This window comes from Styela clava, chromosome 5, assembly GCF_964204865.1.
Source record: "Styela clava chromosome 5, kaStyClav1.hap1.2, whole genome shotgun sequence".
Classification (NCBI taxonomy): domain Eukaryota; kingdom Metazoa; phylum Chordata; class Ascidiacea; order Stolidobranchia; family Styelidae; genus Styela; species Styela clava.
The window spans coordinates 6,751,740-6,776,128 of NC_135254.1; the positions used below are offsets into that span (position 1 = coordinate 6,751,740).

Here is a 24,389-nt window from a genome sequence, read left to right on the forward strand (position 1 = left end):
GAGATAGTGGATTTCGAAAACAATTCAGAAGAACGTGAATTAGATATTGCAGTTGATTTAATAAGTATCATTTATTTGTTTTTTCTCGGACATTTGTTATTGTCGTAGTCCTGTTTCCAAAAATAATATTGCCTTTGGTCAAATACATAACCACATAAACTAAAAAAAGACTAATTGTAATATTTCCGTTCACTATGTTATGTACATATTGTACATTCATTTCATTTTCTTGACTTTTCCGGTAAATTTCTAAGTGAGAAATAACTGATTTATTTGTGCTTTCGTGCTCACGATGTTAATTGTGACTTCATTGCTTAAAAATAAATACGTTTGATAGCTTCTATAAAATGGATGTAGCTTTTTATGCTGTTCTTGTTGTAAACTGCTTGTGGTTATTACATAAAATTTATTCGCTAATATGAATCAGCGTTGTTGGTGTCGCTGCTTTCGAGGTCACTCGCGACTGTCACACAATTAAAGTATTTTTTGTTGTTGGTTACATGTATGCCATATTTTTCGTAATCTACCTAATAAATTATGATTGACTGAGGAAGTCCTATTTTGGTCAGGCAAAACATTACAGGAGTACATTTGTGTTAGTGTGCTGTGGGGCTCTCGAATTGCATAGTTCTTATGTATGTGTTGTAAACTTATGGTTATTGAATTTCCGGGAACCTCTTATATTCAATTTCGCATCAGGATTGTGGAACAAGCTGTAATGCGTTCAGTATGTTCATTTTCACACAAAACTGAAGAATTTATTTAGTTACTAGATGTGCGCTACGAAACTCATTTTCTGGGCGTTTTCTCTGACTTCGTCTCACGGCCCATATCCGTGGTAAGGATCTACAAGTGTTTAATAACTTACTTATACATTTTTCAACAACGTCTTAGCATAACTTAACTAATAATAACTAAACAGGGCTATGGAAAGGCTGCCCAACTCAACGCAAGGTCGAGCAGTAATAACTAATATTCATCCGCTCGCTAACAGCTGATCAGGGTTGCCAGACCACAGCGATCAAAAAAAGCCAAATCAAGACATAAAAAAATCCAGAAAAAGCCAACAATTTTGCTAAGTACAAAAGCCCCATGATTTGTCAGATTTTAAGCGCTTGGCAACGTTTTGATGATGATGTAGAGCCATCAGTTCATTCAGTGAAGCACACAAATAGAAAGTAAAGTTTCTATAGAACTGTAGAAAGTAAAATAAATATCAAGCAGACAGCATTATTTTACCATTCAATATATAGAGGACTTGCACGGGTCACGTGACTTTGTTACTGGACGGCAATAAAACAAAAACGTCCATTTGGCTCCTGTCAGTTGCAAGTCGGATTATACGTTTCCGTTTTGTTTGGCTGTTGAAAATGGTTATTTTGTATTGTTCCGTTGGCTGTACGTATAGTATAGATAGACAACGAAATGGATCTTCAGTTATATTCCACTGATTTCAAAAGATCCGGAACGTCGCGCCATGTGGATACCATCTATTGACTATTGGCAGAACTGCTTGGTGTCAAGTCCAGAAGCCATCTCACTTGTGTTTCACTGTTTGCGGACAGCACTTCGGTGATGGTGAGTGATAATGTGGTGATAGTGTGCCGTTATCATTTTTTAAAAATATTCACAAGCTCCCTCATTTCAATGGAAAGCAGATGACAAACTACTGTTATTAGTAGGCCTAGGCGTGGGTCTACTTGCAGTTGCAGACTTGACTTGTGAGAGACAGTAAGGAATTAATAATCAATTGCTATAAGGTATTGTTTCCCTGATTAGCAGGTAATCTATTACTAAGTGTGAGAGGTTGAATAGATAACTAAAGTTTAACATCAGTGGTCATGCAAAAAATAACCAGAATTCAATTGAATTAGCCATCTAGGAATACGCTCGCCACCGCCTCTCTGATCACCCTGGTAGTTTCACAGGTTTCAATCCCATGCGGGGATAGTTATGTGCGAGAGGATTGCAGCTCTACTCCCACCGAGGGTGGTTCACATGACCGCTGATCGGTTACGACCATTCCCCACCATCCAAGTCCATGCTCCACCATTCCCCACCACCCAAGTCCCCCCCCCCCCCCCCCCAAAAAAATAAACCCTATTCTAATGGTGTTTGTACAACTGATCCAAAATGTCTTTTTATTGTCATTGTTAAAAAAGATATGCTACCCGGAATCAAATTAATTAACGACTAGTGGCTGTGGTGGGATATGGACATAAATTTCACACTCCTTGATCACGGTTCACGGTTCACGATTCACGGTTCGAATATTGCCAATTTTGCAACGTTAGATTTTATGAAAACTCTATGTTTATCCATTATCTTACAGATATGGGTGCGACCATGGAATAGATGGATGTCAAAGTATAAGTTGCAACAGGACCACAGTGACACAAGACCAAGGTTTTAGTCTAGCGTTGGACACCGATACTACAACCAGATACAGTTGCCAATGAAACTTTCCGAGGCGTAATATTGAGACTTTGTGATCTGAAAGAAAATTCTGATGGGTAGCCGGCTAGCCGCAACCTTCCGTTTAACACTTTCGATGCCAAGATCAGTTTTTTCAATTTTACCGTTCCGTGCCAAGGTGAAAACGAGAGAGTTCTCTCCTATTCATTCTCTCTCGTATTCAGTTTTTGATTCATCGGGAAAGGGGCGAACCCAGCGGTGTCATCAGTTATCGTTCATTCCGACACTTCAGTCGAAGTCGAAACTCACCTACACACGCGTATCTTGTCGGAATTGCTCTCTCATGCTATTATAACATAAGTTGATGATAACTTGTCTTGATCTCTCATTGCGATAAAGATTCAATTCGAACATTTTATTCAGCAATCAGAATCATTTTATTATACGAAAATATCAAATTTGAACAAAGAAAACAAAATCGTTTACTAGCATAAAAATATATCCTTCATTCGCTATATATTCCAATAACATTAATAATGGCCAATTATTGTCACTCACAAGGATAACATATTGCAAAATAAACAAAGTAGTCACATTGCATATTCATACAACTGTAACACATATGTATCTCTATGACCTCGTCACCATTACAATACGTCGAAAGTATTGAAATCGGCCTCTTATCTTGCCATAGTAGTGCGAGTAATTGTCCTTTTCGTATTGAGATGATTTCCCCTTTCTTTAGTTTTGTTTTTATTTCTGCTGGAAGTCCCTTCCGGTTTGCCGTGACTGTTCCCGTTATCGATGTTTTCCTTCGCTGCAATTCCTCGGCTAATGCGACAGAGTTATAGAGTCTAAATTAAAAATGAATATTATTAAAAATTGGTTGTGATAAAACAGTTTATGCAATTGATTGATATATCCGACAATGATTCGTTATCTAAAATAGAACGCAGTATGGCGCCGAGACGTAAATTATCTAATTTGTCTCATCAATACCGAATAATCAACATACCTATCAACAAATACGTGATATCCTCTATCCAGATGACTTTCCATTAGTTGCAAAACTAAATTCGAAGTTTTTGTGACGCCGGGTTGAAGTTGTTCCAAGTTTGGATTACCATAATCTATTTTTACATTGAAAATGTATCCAGTTGTTGAATCAGCAATCGATCTAGCAATGATGCCCCATTTAACCGGTTTGTTTGGCATATATCTTCTGAATGAAACTCTTCCTTTATATGCAATCATGGTTTCATCGGTTCAGTCAGTAAACGATTCGTGGGTCCAGTCAGCAAACGATGAAATTCGAAGTCTTTACTTGCCTCGGCAAACATTTCATTCAATCTGGTATTTATAGCGAGCAAATACTTATTTGTGTTGATATTTGAACTAATATTGGCGTGCAAATGAAGTATTTCCAAATGCAATTTCAATATTCATTATACGCATCCGGTGTCTCTAAGTTGACATAATAAAAAGGTTTAAAGCTTCATCGAAATTCGTCAGTTGATCTGTCAAAACACGATTTTCCGAAATTGTCATCTCACGCAATTTGCTACGCAAGTCGTCTCGACTGCACGTAGTCCCGTCTTCGTGGCGCCAGACATGTGATCGCTATTGCGTAGCTACGTAATCAGTACGCCATGGCTGCTTATTGAACTTGTTCATCCGACACAAAGTCGTAGGATTGCATATTTTGCTATAATTATGGTTATACAATAGCTACGGAAGTAATTCAATATTAGCTGAAAGCATACGAGGGGCTCTGTGTTATTTGTAATATATTTCCCACTAAATTACTATATCTCGGATCATATCTCACTGACAAGTAGAAAAATATATGTTCCGAATAATATCAATTTCTCACTTTATTATTTCAAAATGTAACATATCACCTCTCAGGACGATAAAATTTGCTTTCGTTGCAGATGTCCGTCAATCCGTTACCCAAAAATGATAAAAAATTAAAAAAACGTTCAAAAATACCAACATTTTGAATCATTTCATCGCCCTGCCAATAAGACGACGATCATGCATATAAAAATATTCGAATTATTTCACGGTTTAGTAATGTTTTTCTACATCTTCGTAACATGATTGATAATATTATCATCTCTCCTCACACCTTTCAATCATTTCACCGTAAAAAGTTGAAACCGTGTGTTGGCGTCAGTCGGTCTCGTACAAATTTTTGATGATAATTTGCGGCTAATATGTACCTCGGCCATGCTAAATAAGTTGATAATTTACTTCATGGCAGACCCTCTTTCCATCTTGGTATTTCTTGAATGACGCGATTGGATGACGACGTCATTCTTCCCCCCCAACTTGACAACAAGAGAGAGAGAGAGAAGAAAAAAAGACGGCAAATACCTGAACTCGACCTTCTTCTATCTATTAAACTTTTCCCTTTTCGAATGACGTATATATACGTCATTTTGCATTGATGGCACGGAACGGTTGGCGCCAAATGACGTATATATACGTCCTTGGCATCGAAAGTGTTAAAGAATATTATGAGATATGACTTAAGAGTCTAAACTTCTATTTGAGAGGGGTGTAACCCAAGCTAATTTGCAAATGGTATTCATGGTACCAAATGTATCACACACTTTACAGTAATTATAAATAATATTTGAAAAATAAAGCACATCAAAAATGTATTTTCAAAAAACAATTGGTTTTATCTGCAGATACTAGGTTGATATTGAGATTGACCATTTCAGTGCTAAATTTTCTTTAGTCAAAAGGCACACATGATTCGCAAAGATTTGTGAATGCGCACAGTACACCAATTTGTCTAATGTTTTGATTCCATAGGCAGGAGGTTGTGGATCGGTGCTGCTCAGGATGGGATATTTTTGCCTCTAAATGCATATTACGTGTTTCACATGAATCCATCGTGCTCAGATTCGACTGTTTACAATGTCTGAAGGCTCCAACAGCCTTATTTTATGGGTACACAAGAGAATTTTCAGTGTGGCATGCATGGGTCAGTTGGAGTCACTAACCTCAAGATATCTATAAGCAAGGATAAGATGGAAGTAACATTTCATAATTCCTCAGAGCATTCCTTAGGATAAAAAATGTATCTGCCTACACAGCCCTTTCAAATGGAAGATATGATGCCTCGGGGGTAATTTCTATCAAATATTTTACAGTATTATGGTTCTAGTGAAAAGGGGTGTAGGCGGCTTATTTAAAGTGTGGTAGGTCTAGTCGAAAGACACATTAAATGTTTATGCTAACAACTGCAAATTAATATTGCAACGCATACAAGTTAACAGAATTTGTTGAAATGGTCCTGCCTTTTGCCTTTCTTCAAAATTCCCCTTTTTCTAACTATTCTCTTCCTCTCTGGGGATGGCGAAAATTCAAATATCGATGGGACATATAAGCAGCTGATAATGGGTTATCTTCCCTTTTTCCTGAAAATAAATTAAACACTAATCATCATTTGACAGTGCCAAGTTTGTGTATCAGATCAGTAATAAATTACCTGCTAACTAACAAAACAATCACCTTCTGACCATTATTATAGATTTCTTTCAATTTAAAACGCAACTACGCCTACCAATGTGGGTAGTTTTTAGGATAGAATATATCTGTGGTTGGGGACAGATTGCAAGGTGCAACATCGTACGATTACCATTACCATGTCGGGATTAGTTAGCCAGTTATTTGTTTTAGAAGCATGGACTTGATGGTGGGGGATGTCGTAATCGACCAGCGGTCGTGTGAACCACCCTCAGTGGGAGGAGAGCTGCAATCCCCTCGCACATAACTATCCCCGCATGGGATTGGAACCTGTGAAACTCCCAGGGGGATCAGAGATGCGGTGGCGAGCGTATTTTTAGATGGAGAATTCAATTGAATACTGGTTATTTTTTGCATTAGCACTGGCGTTAAACTTTAGTTATCTATTCAACTTTTCACACTTACTAATAGATTACCTGCTAACTAGGGAAACAATACATTATGGCAATTATTGATTAATACATTACACGAGTCAAGTGTGCAAGTAGGCCTACGCCTAGGCCTACCAATAACAGTAGTTTGTCATCTGCTTTCCATTGAAATGAGGGAGCTTATGAATATTCAAAAAAAATTGATAACGGCACATTATGACTTACCATCAACGAAGTGCTGTCCGCAAACAGTGAAACACAAATGAGATGGCTTCTGAATTTGACACCGAGCAGTCCTGCCAATAGATGATATCCACATTGCGCGACGTTTCGGATCTTTTGAAAACAGTGGAATATAACTGAAGATCCATTTCGTTGTCTATACTATACGTACAGCCAGCGGAACAATACGAAATAACCATTTTCAACAGCCAAACAAAACGGAAACGTATAATCCGACTTGCAACTGGCAGGAGCCAAATGGACGTTTTTGTTTTATTGCCGTCCAGTAACAAAGTCACGTGACCCGTGCAAGTCCTCTATACAATACAGGGTGCCGTTTCAGTCTGTCAGTATGTGATATACCTACATATTTCTACTTGAACTTGTGATATACCTTGAAAAATTCTTCCTATATCGTACTTTACTATTGAATATTGTTTTATTTCTAAAATTTATAAACCATCAATTTTATTAAAAAATTATCTAACCCCCTGCCGCTCACAGGTGGACCACTGCTATCTAATTCAGTAATTTTAGCGTAGTTAATCACATCGTTACTGCAATTGCAGAATTAAACTAAAGCTCACATAAACCATATCAGGCATAATCAAAATTAAGTTATACAACTATTTTTTGGAAACAGAACGTAAATCTGACAAATAACACGCAAAACTATAAAAACGAGGCAATGTTACAACCCTGCTTGAACATCTGTCTGAGAACTGCAGAAACTGCCATTATTTCTTATTGGGTATGGTTAAGAGTTAATGTAACAAACAAGGAAATTGATGCCCCAGGAAATCCTAATGCTAACGTTCAGTTGTTACACGCTAAATTTTGTATTTCATATGATGTTAATAATAGACACTAGAATAGACTTGAAAAAGGACGAAAAAACGCCAAAAAGCCAAACGAAAATTCTGACGCCAAACGCGTTTGAAAAAAGCCAAAAATGGCATATTTGGCGTTAAAAAAGCCAATATGGCAACCCTGCAGCTGATTCGATTCAATTGTTACGTCATGCAGAAGTCATTGTTCATTGCCGAAAATGTAGAGAATATAGGACAGATCGTAGCACATATATCTTGTAGTAAAAGCGTCTTTTCCGTAAAACGTGCATTTTTTGGAAGTGGGAACAAGGCAATATTTGTTACTAAATTTTTAAGGAACATTTTAAAACCATTTTCAGGTAGTTACCTGATGTGCGCTACGAAACTCACTTTCTAGGCGTTTTTCAGGGCCTCGGCTCGCGGCCTAATATGTATATGCAAAAGTCAATGTCAAATGCATATACAGAACAGTGACCCAACACAGCCATTTAAGTTATGTTATTTCAAAATATAATGCCATATGCAAATAAAGCTAATTCGATATACATATACAGCCATTTGAATGTTTTACATACAAAAGTTCATGTCACATGGTTATACAGCCGACTCAATCAATTTACATATACAACCACCTGAGTGATGTACATACAAATGTCTATATTATATGCATATACTGCCAACTCATTTGTACATATACATTCATTTAACTGATGTACATACACAGACACAGCCAAAGTCATATGAATACACAGACAACTTAATATGCATATGCAACTAACTCGATATATGTATATATACATATTTCTGTATATGTCTATATAGTTCATGTCATATGCATATACAGCCAACTTAATGTACATATACACTATACAGCCATTAAAGTGATTTCCATACAAAATTCAGCCATTCAATGTTTTTATATAAACAGTTAGGTGATATATATACAAAAGTCAAATGCATATACAGCCAACTCAAAGACATATATAGACATTTCAGTGAGGATTATAATAAAGTCATTCAAACCTAACAATTGATCGTTTTAATTTTGATACCAGAGATCGAATTGCCTGCCAACTCGAAGATGGAGACTGATGGTCTATCGCCATATTCAGCAACTGTGTATTCGACTGTTAGATCTCTCGAAGACGGAATTAAGCGACTTGCATCTGTGAGTATACTAGAATAGTAGGATGCTTTAAAGCAGAATTCCCAAAACTTGATGTAATCTGTAAGATGAATAAACGAGTTAAAACTGTAAAATCAGATTGACATCACAAATATCAAATTTGTTGGTTGAAAGATCTTCAAAAGCCTCACTATATATTGTCGATACAAGTACAGAATATCTTATGTTTTTTCTGCTCAACTTGAGAATTTTTAGAAGTTTTTTTTTCAACATTAGAGTTTTTACGAGAGTATGCCCGAAGGAAATAATTTTATCGTGATTGCAGTAGAAAAGCATTTAGACACGAGCAGACACTATGATTTAAATGCTAGGATTGAAGTTCAGTTGAATTGAAGATTATGATTCACTGCAAGTTACTATTTTATCCAAGTCAATATCACACCCATATGTGAACAGTCGACAGATTAGTTATATTACAATATCTATAAAATTTATCCAGGTGCATATAAATTGCAAAACCAGATTGAACAACTTTCTTGAAGAAGAAAGCAAGATATCTTCTGTTGATCAGAAGGAATTCTTCCAACAGCTAACATTGAGCACACGTTGGCATTATACTCGAGACTTTTCTGGCATCGTTCTAAACTATATTTCTCACGTGGACTTGATCCATATTCTGAAATATTTACAGACGGTGGGTCACTGGTTCATAAAAATTTTCTCATAACCAAATTGCAATATATCCACTGCAGTGGAATGAATAAAGAATTGAAATGTAATAAAATATCTGAATGTAGATAATGTGGAATCAGAATCATATGCTATTTTGCTGTCCTAGACAGCTAATAGCCAATCACCTAAGATACCATACCCAGGCAGTCTTGTAATCAGGAATTGATTAGTGAAGACGTTTGTTAAAAAATGATATATTACACCTAACAATACATATAACTTCTTGATAACCAGCTGTACTGTATTGCATAGGTTCTCAAAAAACGATAGAAGAAAAACACATCATCGAAAGTCTGAATTCTGCACTGGAATACACAGACGTCAGTGCTTGTCAACAGTTCATAAATGAAGTAATAATCAGGTTGCCTGGCACTCTTCCAGAAAAACGGTAACAAATTTTGTAAAATTTCAAATAAATACATTAAGACATATTCTTGAGTGAGAAAACTACAATAAAGTAAAAGTTGCAAGCTTTCACGGTAGCCTAAAGAGCAGTGGTCGGCAAACTTATGTACTTGCGGGCCAAATATTAACATTTCTGGTAGTGTGCGGGTCACATTTATTTCCGCTTACGAACAATCGCTGCATTAAACTTCAAATTATGGCGCCTTCTATTGATGTGTTGAAAGCCTTCCACAATCGTGTATGTGACCTTTTTAATATATTATCAAACAATACCTTGTTTTTATTCACTTATCATCAATGTGAAGGATAATGTTGTTTTTGTGTCATTGCCAAAGCGTTGAAATCAAATGACAACTTCGTTGCACCGCGGTACGTCATCAAATGACAATCAGACAAGCGTTATGGAGTTTATTCTTAGTGTAATGCATTCCAAATAAAGCTGCCAACAGCAATATGTGCACACTTCACGTTTTGCATTGTCATACAGGCGAGCAGTGGCGCAGCCCCGGGTCTTTGGTCGAATTTCGTATTTGCAATAACACATTTTGTAATGGCGTTTAACATCAAATTCCCTGACTGCGATGCTGATTTGGCATATCAAGCAAACTGATTTTAAAATGCGCAAGAAAGAAAAATATTTTTCCGGCCAAAAACTTTGTAATGTTCAACCCTGGTCGCAACCTTCACTCCGTTCCCAAGACATTTTTCAAAAATCAAACTGAACCTATAATTGGACTTTATTCATTTAAACAACATACAACTGAGGCTATTTACTACAAACGGGCGCCATACAGCAGCACTTGTTATCACATAAATCCACTTGGAAACAATATTAAATTTAGAATCAACGTGCTTTTTATGCATTCGAAGATGGGTCATTCGAGGGCCGCAAAAAATTAGTTCGCGGGCCGCAGTTTGCCGACCCCTGCTATGGAGAGTATAGTAAGATGTAGGTCAATGAATATAGGTTAACTACATTAGGAGAAAAAAAAACTGATAAAACTGTGAAATGGGTGGAAAGGTATGTTTTTTTTTCAACTTCATCAAGGTAAAAGCAAAAGAACAACTAACAGTTTAACTGAATGTACAACATTTTTTTTTTTTATATAAGTTGGGGAGTAGCAGACCGCCGGGCCCCCTTTAACGAGGTATAAAAATATTTGAGTCGCCGACTAATTTTGAACAAAATTTGTTCATAAAAAGGTACATTAAATAATATCGAATTGTTACCAATTTATTCAGTAATTTCTTTCATGTCGTAATGGTAGAGTTTTTTTATACAAAACTCTCAACAATCAATGAATTATTTCAACCCACAACAAAAAGTGATTTCACAGTTTTTATCTCAAATCACTCCCAGAAGAGATTTCAGTATGGAAAGCAAATCAATTTTAACATTAGTCTGAATTACCAGTCTAGAATAAATGTTGTAACATTCCAAGAGTCAGAATTTTCAATTTTAAACATTGGTATGAGAGTTAAAAAATTATATAGAATTTTTGGCACTCCCGTAGTATGTGCACCAAGATTGCGGACACCGGAACGTAATATGTGTACCAGATTAGGGATAGGCCATAATTTTACTCTAATTTTCCTTATTTTAGTTTATTACGGGTTCGAAAACTAGCCAAGTTCTTCCCGTAGTATTTGTACCTGAAATTATGGCCTAACCTGGTACACATACTACGTCCCGGTGTCCGCCATCTTGGTACGCATCCTACATGAGTACCGAATTTTTGACACCCCAATGTTGTTTGCTAGTATGCCTACTTGCTCTGAAAAACGTTACCCTGACTTGTCAATAGCAACTTTTCGTAAAAATGTACATACTTTTGTTTCAGACTTGTGGAAGATGTATTTGAGAATGTTGTATCTCCATTTTTCAACAAATCCAAAACCAAACTATGGTATTCGAAATTACCTGATACTGTTTGTTTCAAGCACATTTCGTATTTATTCAAGCAGACAATGAAGCTGGAATCTAAATAATTTTGTATAAATTTGGTTCAAATGCATTGATAATAGAATCTTGATAGTCGCCGAAAAGATGAATGGCGTAGCTGCTTATAGAATTGGGTGCTTGACGATGGTTGCACAAGGATTCTTATGATTCTGTTTAATGTGCCCAAGCCACAGTAGCCCAGACTAGAATGTCTATTATACTCTCATGTTTAAAGCACTCTTTTCACGTGCTTGAGCTACTGCCATTTGGCTAAGTTAAGTCTATCCATCCTTTCGGGTCTATCAATGTATTTGATTTCATGATCAGTAACAAGCCATAATCGAAAATTGATAGTTGTTATTTATTGATGAACTAGTAAGAGACTTCACTAAGATTATTTTAATTGCTTGTAAATATGATTAAATGACAGTGAATATATTTTAACATAAATATCCAATTACTTATTTGAATAGTTAGATTTTTCAATAGATTTTTAAGCGATTAGCTGTTATGATTTTTGTGCGATGATTTAAGGAAATTTATGTTGATGTCAAGATTTATAAATCTTAAATATAGTTCTCAAATTATGTTTGAGGCAGTCGAGTTATTAATGTGAAATTGTGAATCATGTGAAAATCTATTTAGTGTTGTGATTATATAAACGCATGCTTGGGTTTTAATCAATAAATTCTTCAAAGCAGAAAGAGTATTTTAATACACATAATATCAGAGTTGGAGATACCCGTTACCTCGGGTCACATTTTCGAAGATTTCTATTTCAAACGTTTATCTCAGCAAAAAGACTCTACTTGCTTAACTGTCAGAAAAAACTTGACCTGGAACTTGAAATAAATATTTTGCAAATTTTAGTGAAATGAAAATTACCACATATTCCGGGAAGTCGTAGCCTGTCAGTCATATTTATCCATTGCACTCTTGTTTATTAGATGTATTCGAACTCGACTTGTGACCTAAAAGAGCAGCGAGTCAGAATGGCAGTGACTTGACTTGACACTTGAATTATAAAGTTTGGCAATTCGCGACTCGGATGACCCTTCACTTACCTTCGCAACTCGATGTTCAGGTATTTGTACCCAACACTGCTATAAAACTCTCTTCGCGTAAAGATAAGATGTTTGTACACCTTCTTTAAGAAATCAACAACGTAATGTAGATAAGTGCCACCAGAGTTATGAAATTAAAAAGAAATTTCCATTGCCCTCCAAAAATTTGGGTGTTTTATAAATTTGACTCCTGTGAATAGGAAAATATTGCTTCAGGAGTAGGGAGAAAATCTTACCCGACTCTGTAGCCCTGGTACTGGTAAATGATGCCAGTTAATAACAGACAACTTGAGGTAATATTGGGGAAAACGTGGTTACAACGATGGTACTGCTCACGACTCGTGAGTCACGAACCGCTGAAGATATTTCAGCATAAATATCTGGAAAATATGCAGAGAGAAGAAATGTTTCGTTGATGATGAAATGCTCATAATTTATGTTCTAACTTCAGACGAGTCATATTTGATATGCTATTCTGAATACGATAAAATGATTAAGAACAGTCACAAAGAAAAATGAATATGGCAAAAATGACATGCAGTGAGAGGTCCGTTAGTTATCATACTGACGTTAGTTATCATACCGTTACCATACTGCACACGATAAGTGACTAAATTTTAATTGGTGCCCATTCTGCGGAAGACATATTCGTCTCATGCCGGATCCTTTTAATTAGTAAGATCAATAAAAGGATATTTTAGGATTTCTTTACAGTTCGTCAAACGTAGCAATTGGGTTAGGACTAGAATGAACGTAATGTTTAAAAAATAGAAATGCGAAACAAAACTCACCGTCGATTCTTCCTGTTTACCTTGACAAATTCAAGTTCATTGGACACGTGAGTGGACCTATGGATCGTTTTCATATTTTTGGTAATCTTATTCTTGTTGGTCTTCTTCTTCGTATCGTTTTGAAAAAACTGCTTTTCTCCTTGATTACTGGACCAATTGCTTCGAAATTTTCATTTGAGCATAGCTTTCTTGTTTTATTTTGTAATGAGAGGCTTAATGATAGATCAACAACGGCATCGTATAAGTTTATTTCGACTCCATACTGATCATAACAACTGGCAATACAATGATTGGTAAAAAAAAAACAAGTGAATAAAAACTGATTATGAAATCGGGAGGACAAACAAAACCTTAGCCATACTCATATCCATATGCATCTTATTTGCTTGAAACAAGGTCGTTGCCCCAATTCATTTCCTTTATGTTATTCCCCTCGTTCAAGTATTGCTCGTTTTTATCGTTCTTTGTTAGTTAAAACTTTGGTTTCATCACATATACTTGTGTTACGGTTGAAGTGTATATTTCAATATATCTGTATTTGGATTCTTCAAATCGGATTGTACATCTCCACAATATACGAACATTTGGCATTATAATACATTGTGTGCTATTTACTTCTGAGAGGTTCAGAATGGAGTCACACTCAATTAAACGTGTGTCAACCCAATATCACGTGAGTGAAAGCGTAGATAAGGTCATTCTTTGCCCTATAGTTGAACCTTAGGTCTCGCAGCTCGATAACCAATCTTGGTTCCCCGCGACTTCCCTTCACCAGTGAAATGTGTGTTCAATTTTATATTTTGTCAATTTCCTATGTTATTTTTTTACTGGATAGAGAAATAAACTTGGCTATGATTATGCCTTAGATAAGGTTCAAAACGTACAGAATAAAAGATGGAAGGTTTTGCCAAGAAGAAGTGGTATGTGTTCACTCTCCTAAAATTATTAAATTAATTCCCACACACTCACAAGCACCCACAAACACAGAGATAATATAGAGAATAAACTTAAGATAAAACATATACATAGTAAACAAAAATAGAGAAAAAAATTAATAAATGAAAGTACTTGCCACGCCATCTTTTTGTTTGAAATGGTAAATCTGCTAACCATTAGAAGATCATTCAGAATTAGCGATATACCAATAACATTCAATAAATTTTAATGCGTTGACACGGAATTATATCATCAGGGCCTTCAATTAACATTGAAAAATACTTTTAACTCGCAGACTGCACACTAAAAGCGATGTTGGGAATTCTTATGCAGAGGTGGGTCATCAGAGAAACCATTCTTGGTTTAGAACATCAGAGGACCACAGCAAGTGGGTTTCGCTCATCGCATCTGACTTTTGTACTTATATTTGGTGTTTTAAAAGTAGTTTATTGGATTTATGCGAATCGTGCCATGTTAATGAAGCTTACGTAGTGGCTTACATATATTTTCTAGAATTGAGGACCCCGTTGCTTGGGGTTTGATACAACCTCTTATTCTACAGGAAATACCGAAATATTATAAAGTAGCCAAAGTGGTCTATAGCAGTGGTTCCCAACCTTTGTCCCCTGGCGGACCGGTAAAATTGAATAAAATGTACCAGCGGATCGGCAAAAATTGAAATGAGTTGAACAGAAATAATAACATATATTTGCGTAATATCAGGTAATCGCTATAATTAAAAAAACACTACATTCAAAAATATTTCACACAAGGAAAAACTGTCAAATAATGTACCGATCATAATTTGAAATGGGTGGAACGTAAAATAATAACATATATTTGCGTAATAAAATGGCACCCACTATGCGTTAAACAAAGCACACATCTCACATAAAAACATTTACATGCCAAACCATGTACAACCCGCTCTGCAGCGACAGTCAATTTATTAGCTTCGTTTTAATTAAAGATGGAAGTAACTGGTTGAAAATTCGAAAGGGAAATTGCGTAATAAACCAACGTAACTTCGACTTATTAATCAAGAGAAGCATGCAGAACTTTTTGGGCCGCGGACCCCTGTTTGTGAATCTTATTTTTGACGTACCCCCATCCTATGTCTTATTAATTTCTGTGCCTAATGTCGCGGACTAAAGTGTCCGTGTTTATATTGGCTGTATATATTTTATGTTCATAGCCTGTTATGTTGACCATTATTTAATGCTGTTTTGTCGGATTTCGGACTCCGACCTCTCACTAAATGTGAGGCAAAAACTGTTTTTCGATCTCTCTTCTCCGGTCGTTGCGCTGGCCGGATATGTTTCCAGTTCTTTAGTGATGTAATCTGTTATGCTGTTTTAAGTTTGATATTGGAGTTGCCGAACAATAAACAATCAATCCGGAACCTTCGAGTCTTCTGATTCATCTACAACCACTGTAGCAACATCTTTTCGAAACCGTGACAATGGCGTGCACGCCAGGATTTGGGGTCTCATGTAGTTTCGTGCCTAACATACTTCTAGTGGGCGTAGCATGACAATTTTTTCACGTATCAATCCTAACCCCCACCTGACTATGCAATCCAACAATTACGTCACGGCGACGTCACAATCACGTCATAGAGCTCGTCAAATATACATACGAATACGATCGCCCGAAATGGCATCGGCACCGACGATAAAGAACTGACTAATGTCAGCGATCTCTCTCATATTGGGATCGTTGCGACGAGAAAACAAGAGAAATGATGCTCGTCTGCGCGTCTTGGATAACAGTTCGTATAGTTTGAAGGGCTCTATTACGTCACTGTGACGTCTTAGTGACGTAATTTTTGGATGGCGTAGTCAGGTGAGAGTTAGGATTGATATTTCAAAAAATTGTTATGCTACGCCCACTAGAAGTGGATTCGGTACGAAACTACATGAGTCCCCAGATTTGTTGACGGCTATTTCAAAGAACAGAAAAAGAAGCGAATTTCAACATGGAGAAATTGTGTGCCGGAAACGTCAACTTCGGGAAAGTTGTGACAATGGTCATTTCCGGATAAGAGCAGAGCAATGTCTGGCAAGTTTGCGAGAAATGGAATTGACACGTATTCATCGGGCGAAGGCAGTGGATATGTAGTGGATCCTGGCCAGCCAGCAGTGGACTATGGACCATTTTCGTTCAAGTGAGCTTGATATGGCGGACGATGATGTCTGGTGATGGAAAGACTTTGTGTTCCAAATTGCAGCAGAGTTGGGAAATGAAACTGAAATGCGTTGAAATGTTTTTTTTTTATGGGCGAGTTTTCGGGTAATGATTGTGGCTCGATATGCAGGCGGTTGAGGCTGGTTGGACTTTTGTGACCGGTTTTCAGAAATGGGATTGAGTGTATTGACTTCAGTGGTGGAGCCCTGAAGTGTTAGAGTCTCATTGTGTGTGGTCAATATGAGCCAGTAACCGTTGCATATCGGAGCGGGATCCCTGTGGGGAGGAGTAAATCCAGGAAGGAACATTTTCCCCAAATTGCTAAGATGACGAACGTGTAGATGCACAAGAAAAACTATCTGAGTTATATTTTTGTTGGCTGCGTTTGAAGGCGACTTAACAAACTCGAGAAAATTGCGACTGTGATTGAATTTTTGTGTTATAGTGGTTGTTCCATTTCATTCCTGATAACTTTGATTTTCTTTCACTTAAGGGGGATGCACACATGCACGGCTACGACAGCTCACGGCAGGTTCGTCCGGCTGCTGGCGGGTGTGATACAGACATCACCGATTCTGCGCATTACCCAGCAGATCGAGATTTTCGCGCGGCTGATTTTCTCGCTGCTACGGCTCTACGACAAAGTAGAAGTATGCTGGACTTTATCGCATTGCCGTTGCACACCTGCGCTAGCTTCCATAGTATTAACCTGTGTCTGAGGGGTGATGTTTTTTTGGTATAATTTGTCTAAATTGCAAGTCTAGCCTACGTGATAAACTACCGGTACCTGTGTCTGTGAACGTGGGCTAGTACAAGAGAGATTTCGAATCGATTTCATTGTTGCGCTAGGCCCAGTTTTATTATTACAACCAGCGGTCAGCAGGAAAAATAGGTACCGTATACAGAAAATGGATCCCAATCGTAATGGAATCTCAAGACTCGTCTCTAAAACGACTGTGATGTATATGTTGTATCAAGACATTTGGACTACCAGGTGAGTACCTCACCGGTACGGTATCTAGACTACAGCTATGCAGCCAGAGAGTACCGGTACCGTACTGGGATATGGTATGGTAGCCTACTGGTGCTTAGTTCAGTAGTTGCGGTACGGTATATCTGTATATTGACATGAGGACATATGTTCGCACAAAATCCTGGTTTTGCACCTGTACAATTTTGAGATACAGCTTGAATCAAAAAATCAGTAATTGAGATTTATAAAGCTGTAAAGTGTACCAGTATCTTAGTATAGTACAAATAAACTACTGATTTACGGTATTTTTATTGTCAGATACCATGCTAGCTTGCCCGTCATTTTTAATGTGCATACAAATAAAATTATAGGACTCGTACTAAGTTTGTGTGTTCTATAACAGAAAAATGTGGGGTCCATGACCTGCTTCTACATGGAAGTGATAAGTCTGAATTCTTATGGGCAGAAGAAATTTTGGAATCTTCCAACGAAGAAAAATGCCATCAGTATTTTCGAATGCAAACGTATCAATTTGACTATTTGCTCGATAAACTTGAATCGATAATCAGTAAAAAAGACACATTTTGGCGAAGTGCCAAACGAAGGCTAATATTGACTATTCGGTTAGTATTATATAATATATATAACGTGAAGTACCATTTGAATAGTTGTTCTAATAATTCAAGTATCATAGTTTCTGTTTTCACTGGATATTACAACAAAATTATTCATATTTCAGTCGATATGACCTAATTCACTGTGATATCCATTGATACCTGCTTCTAATTTGGCACAGATGTTAACAAACGTGCAAGGCACAAACTGCTCACAATTTTGTGTCTTTGATTTGGATTTATATGTACAGTGCGACAATGAATTTGCTTTACCGATGAATTTGTATTTTTACTGAATATCTAAATATTGTTTTTTCTTACAGATATTTGGCCACTGGTGCTTCTCAGTTGGATCTTGCGCTTTCATTCCGAATTGGCCACTCAACTATTGGGACAATTCTCAGAGAAACAATGTCTGCTCTGTGGAAAGAACTTGTTAATGAAATTATGCCTCCACCTACTCCGAGGAAATGGTTGGAGATTGCTAAGGAATTCAATTTTAGATGGCAATGTCCAAATTGCATTGGTGCTCTTGATGGAGAGCATGTGCGAATAAAACGCCCTCCAAATAGTGGCAGCGAATTCTATAATTATAAGGGTTACTTTTTAATTGTTCTACTGGCTGTCTGTGATGCGCAATATAGGTTTGTTATTGTCGACATTGGTAATTCTGGTAGGCACAGTGATGGTGGTGTTTTTTCAAACTCACGATTGGGAAAAGGATTCGATCAATCCAGCCTCAATATTCCTGGCCAACAGACTCTGCCTGGCACTAGTGAATCCATCCCATTATATTATGATGCGGATGATGCTTTCCCGTTGAAAATTGGAATCATGAAGCCCAGTGGCGGCGCGTCAATAGGGCCAACCGGGGCAATGCCCCGGTTGTTTTTTCGGTATAATAAAAAATATTCGAAAAATACATCAATATCGGTTGCACAGATTGTCTACACTAGCCATGTTCTCCCGACATGGTTCATTTTTCGCTCGCAAAGCCTTCGCCGAACGTCGACGGGGCGACGCCTATTTTTCCCCGGTTGCTCATTGTATATCGTATTCTCTCTTTTATCTTCCACTCGCCGCGTTTGTGTCCTTTGTTTTCTGTTTCTTTTACTAAATCATCGGGGCTAGCCCCGAAATTATGACGACACAATGCCGACGTTTCTTACAACAACGTGTTGACATATTCACGCTTTCCTTCTCGTTCGTTGGTTGCTTGAAGAGTTGATAGTTTCCTCGCTTTCGTTTTTGTCGCTTGTTTCGCTATTTGAATCAGTTAGAGACCTTTAGTCCATTTGCTTTCGATTTTCCACATTCCTTTTGAGCTCCTCACTTCTTTCCGGCTTCGCATTTCTTAGCCTTAGATCTCATAATGAATAAGGTTGATGCACTACTTCGCACTCCGTTTTCGCAGCTGCCGCTGGAACAAAAATTAGAGGTACAACGTCTTGGGCCTTATCAACCAAAAAATTGTTCACTGGAACAATCCCATGACGGAGGAAAGCGTCGGCGTACATTCTGCGCAGAAACGTGGTATAAAAAACACGAATGGTTGTGTTACAGCGAGGACAAAAATGCACTTTTTTGTTTTTATTGCCTACTTTTTGCTACCGCCCGTGACTGACGTTCGTGTAAATTTGGTTTTAGAGATCTTAAACATCTTTCCGAGCGTGCCAGGGATCATCAATCTTCTATGGAGCATCTGGACAATGCAGTAAAATACCGAACATTCGGAAATGTTAATATTGCAGCACAGTTGGATGAAGGACGCGCGGTTTCTATTCGTCGGCACAACCAAAACGTCGAGAAAAACCGCCATGTTCTCGGTCGATTGATAGATATTTTGAAGTTTATTGGTTGTCACGAGCTGTCCCTCCGTGGGCACGATGAACGGGCTGGCTCTTCTAATAGAGGGGTATTTTTGGATATGGTGGAATACACCGCATCCCTAGATACAGTATTGAGAGATCATCTTGATGCCGCAACTGTTTCGAAAGGGACATCTAAGGATATCCAAAATGATTTGCTCGACTCAATGTATAAAATTTATTTACAACATTTGGCTCTGGAAATTGAGAATTGCCAGTTCCTTTCGATTCAGTCTGACGAGACAACTGACATCACGTGCGTTTCCCAACTGGCTGTGATTTTTCGGTTTGTGAAAGATGGTAAACCTACCGAAAGATTTCACAGCTTTGTACTAATCGTTGATTGCACGGCTTGCGGGATATCGGCTGTACTGAAAGAAGTGTTACAGCCTTACAACGCGAAGTCAAAATTGATAGCTCAAACTTATGACGGCGCGGCAGTCATGAGTGGGTCGAAACATGGTGTTCAAGTTTATATAAAAGAAGATTTTCCTCATGCGCATTTTTTTACATTGTTATGCACACCAATTTAACCTCGTTATTAAAAATATGTGTCTTGATACCCCTCTCGACCGTATATTTTTTGCAAATGTTTCGGGGTTTTCTTCATTTTTTTCCGTTTCGCCGAAGCGCTCTGACCTCCTTCGCCAGATATGTAGCCGCCGTCTCCCAGCTTGTGCACCAACACGTTGGAACTTCCAATCACGCGTGGTGCAGGGCGTGTCCGAAATTAGGTCTGAGCTCATTGAGTGTTTCAATAGCATTCAGAGCTCTCCGGTTTGGGACAAACGCTCTGTGAGGGAGGCGGCAGGTCTAAAGCGTCTGCTAGAAAATGGTGAGTTTTCATTTTTTCTCGCTTTTTTCTCCACAATATTCTATCACGTGGATGTATTATACGGCGCATTGCAATCAAGGCTAATGGATGGAGCGTCTGTGCAGTCGTGTATTTCAGACTTCTGCGATGCTGTATCTCGTATCCGGGAAACAATAAAATACGACGACACATGGAGTGCTTCTTTACGCCGCGGGCAAACAACGCAGCGTTTGATTTTGTCTGCAAAGGAATGCTGTGACATTCTGGCGAATCAAATAGGCGATCGTCTGCGCACTGAACACCTTGCCGCGTTCTCTTTGATGAACCCCAAAAATTTTTCAAAATTTGCACGTCAATTTCCCATCCATTTGTTGGCTACTGTCTCCAAATTTTATCCCATGATAAACGTGGGTAAATTAAATTGGAAAATGAATTGCGATGTATATACACCAATCAAACTTTTTTGAACATCACATCAACTTGCGCGCTCTATGGGTTCCTCATAGATAACACTCTAGTAACTACGTTTGCGGCGTCTGCAAAATTTCTGGACATCATTTTGACGACGCCTATTTCTTCCGCCGACGCAGAGCGAACATTCAGCACGCTGAAGCGTATTAAAACGTATCTCAGAAACACAATGAAGCAAGATAGATTAAATTCCTTGGCTGTTTTATCCATTCACAGAGATTCACGTTATTTCTGGGATGCATGACTTTAATCAGCGCGTTATTGAGCATTTTGCTTCCAAGAAACCGCGGCGTGTTGCATATATGTTCAAGCAGTAGAAGTCTAGCAGCATATATATCTATGAGTGAGCGACGCATGTCCTTATCTTTGCATTAACTTTTTTTTCTTCATAGTAACGTTTTAAACCTTATTTTAGGTTTTGTCTGCCGAAGTTTCTGTTAATATGTCATTGTATTTATCTGGGTAAATATTGCCTTTCCTTTTGAAAGAGGTTTCAAAATAAACTATGTCTATATTTATTAATCCCTTGACTTGGACCGGTTTTAAAGACACCTTCTTATCGTTAAAAATTGTCGATTTTGCCGATTGGTTGTTACCGATGGAATGGTTTTTATACTCATAAAATGATGGGAGAACTTACAGCGCTCATCCTGTCCCCGTAGATGGGGGTGACTTGGTCCCGCAGTAGCTTGCCCCGGTTGTCAAAATGACCACGCGCCGCCACTGTGAAGTCCTATCCTGGTCGTGGACTGAATAGTAGTCAGAAAATTTTCAATTATCGGCTGAGCAGGGCTAGGAGGATTGTGGAAAACACTTTTGGGATTCTAGCTGCCCGTTGGCATTTTTTTTTTCAAAACTATAAACTGTGATCCAGAAATGGCCACATTAATTGTACAATCCTGTGTTGTACTGCACGATTACCTCCAGCAACCACAGGGGCAAACTTCTATTTATGGTGACAACATGGGCCCACTTGGAACAGTGTCTGAGGGAAATTGGAGGCATAGATTGCTAGTAAATTTGAACATGTTTCCTTTGCACCATTTCGGCTCAAACAATTATTCCCGTAATGCAGCTTCTTTTAGAAATAAACTGTGCCTGTACTCTATGTCTACAGGGGCTGTACCATGACAGTGGAATCATTGATAAAATGCTCTCTTCTAGTTGAAGTAAATAGAACTGTTTTGTTAAAAACACCATTAGTTGGTTGTTTGTATTTTGGTAAATTGGCTGTAATACAGTTCTTTTGTTTATTAATCTTTTATGAAGATATTGTGATTATTACGAGAGAATGTTTTATCTACCGTAATTCTTTTCGAAGCCCCATATTCCCACCTTGGTGAATTTTTGAGTGATTTTTGATGTTCTCATTCATCCATTTATAAAGTCATGATTTTATGTACGCATGGAATTGAGAAATACATGAATAAGGATGTTTGGATCCTGTCAATAATGTTGCGTTCATTTTTTCAGTTTACTTGTAGACTTGTTACTGCATTAGGAGCTAAATATGGATTTTAATGCAAGGTTAATAGACAGCATCTCAAGCAAAGAGCCTCTATACAATCAGTACCATGCTTACTACAAAAACAGACTGTGGAAACAAACAACTGTGGGAAGACGTGGCAATGGATGTGGAAGCTTCGGGTGTGCTGCTTTTCCCCTTAAGTAGATATTATAGATTCCATATTGTCAAAGCTTTTAATCATGCTTGCCTTGAACAGATGGCAAAAAATGTAAACAGTAATTGCAAACAAAATTGGAGTTTTTGGAAATAAAAATCCATGCCAAATAAATCGATATTGGAATTTTGTTAGCTATGAGACACTGTTTGTCATGACATCTCATACAAGTTACTATACTGCTTCATACAAATTCTAACCCTTTTTCAGTTGAGCATTGCAAAACTAGATGGACTAGTTTGAGAACCGCGTATGGAAAGAAGCATAGAGAAACAGAGAAAATTCCCAGTGGGTCAGCTGCATCACAATTGGAAAAATGGCCTTACTATCATCAATTGTCATTTCTAGATTCCTTCATTAAACACAGAAAGTAAGTTATGTAATCACTTGTTTTCTACAATAAATACGATAACACTTCATACTAGCATCTTCTGTGTACTTCTGGATGTTCTTTGATGCAGCATCTTGATTTGTTTGTTCATTCAAAAGTTCCAAACTAGTTAAGAATGTAATTTCAATTCAATGATAATAGTGTATTTAGGTATTCAAATTTATGTTTTTTAATCAGTATCACTCTTTGTAGAACCGTAGATAACTTGCCTCAAGCCTGTATAGAGCAAGATACATCAATAGAGAGTTTGACTGAGTTTGACTAGTGAAGGTAAGCGAACTAAGCAGCTCTGTAACTAGTATCAGAACAATAAGTTAATGCTTGTATTATGTGCACAATCTGTAGAAGCATTGTGCAGATCTATCCATTCACTGTATACTTAAAATTATCAATTACATGATATATTTATACTTTTAACGTTGGAAATGTTGACTTGTTTGAATCTGGAATGTATAAATTCCATGTAGATTATGTAAGCCATAGAGATATCACATTTCCTTACATATAGATATTATTTGTGCAATGTATATTAATATAAAAGACAATGGCATCTTCTTGTTTTTCTCAATTTGAATGTTTGGAATGAGTTGAAAAGTCTTTTTCAACAACCCACATTAGGAATCAATATACATATTTATTCCGGGAGAGAAAAAGGCTGACGAAATCGCCTAATAATATGACGTTACCAGTTTAAGTCGGGTAAGTTTGTTTTCAGATGCATGGACTTGATGGTGGAAAAGTGGTTATGTGAGCCACCCTATCGCGGTGAGGAGTTAAAGTGGTGGCAAGCATATTCGTAACGCTTAGCATGATGGGTCACACTGTCTAGCTGGGCATTCTCTGCTTTATTTTTAGGGAGATTCGAACAGGTTTTATTTTATTTTACAGTTCCGATGTAAACTTTCCATTTATCTCTTTCATAATCGTGTGGTCTAATAACGTATTTTTATTCTCGTACTTGATTACAGTGAACGAAGAACTTTTTTCATTTCCAGCAGAATCTATACAACTT

The 24,389-nt window shown here is 37.5% G+C and overlaps 1 long non-coding RNA gene across 1 annotated transcript; it reads right to left on the reverse strand.

The window, feature by feature from the left end:
* Nucleotides 1-5,593: 5,593 nt before the first annotated feature.
* On the reverse strand, nt 5,594-6,788 carry LOC144422761 (uncharacterized). Its single transcript, XR_013475369.1, has 2 exons — nt 6,555-6,788; nt 5,594-5,849 (listed from the first exon to the last, which is right to left on the reverse strand). It is a non-coding gene; the product is annotated as an uncharacterized LOC144422761 (long non-coding RNA).
* Between the last annotated feature and the right edge of the window lie 17,601 nt (nt 6,789-24,389).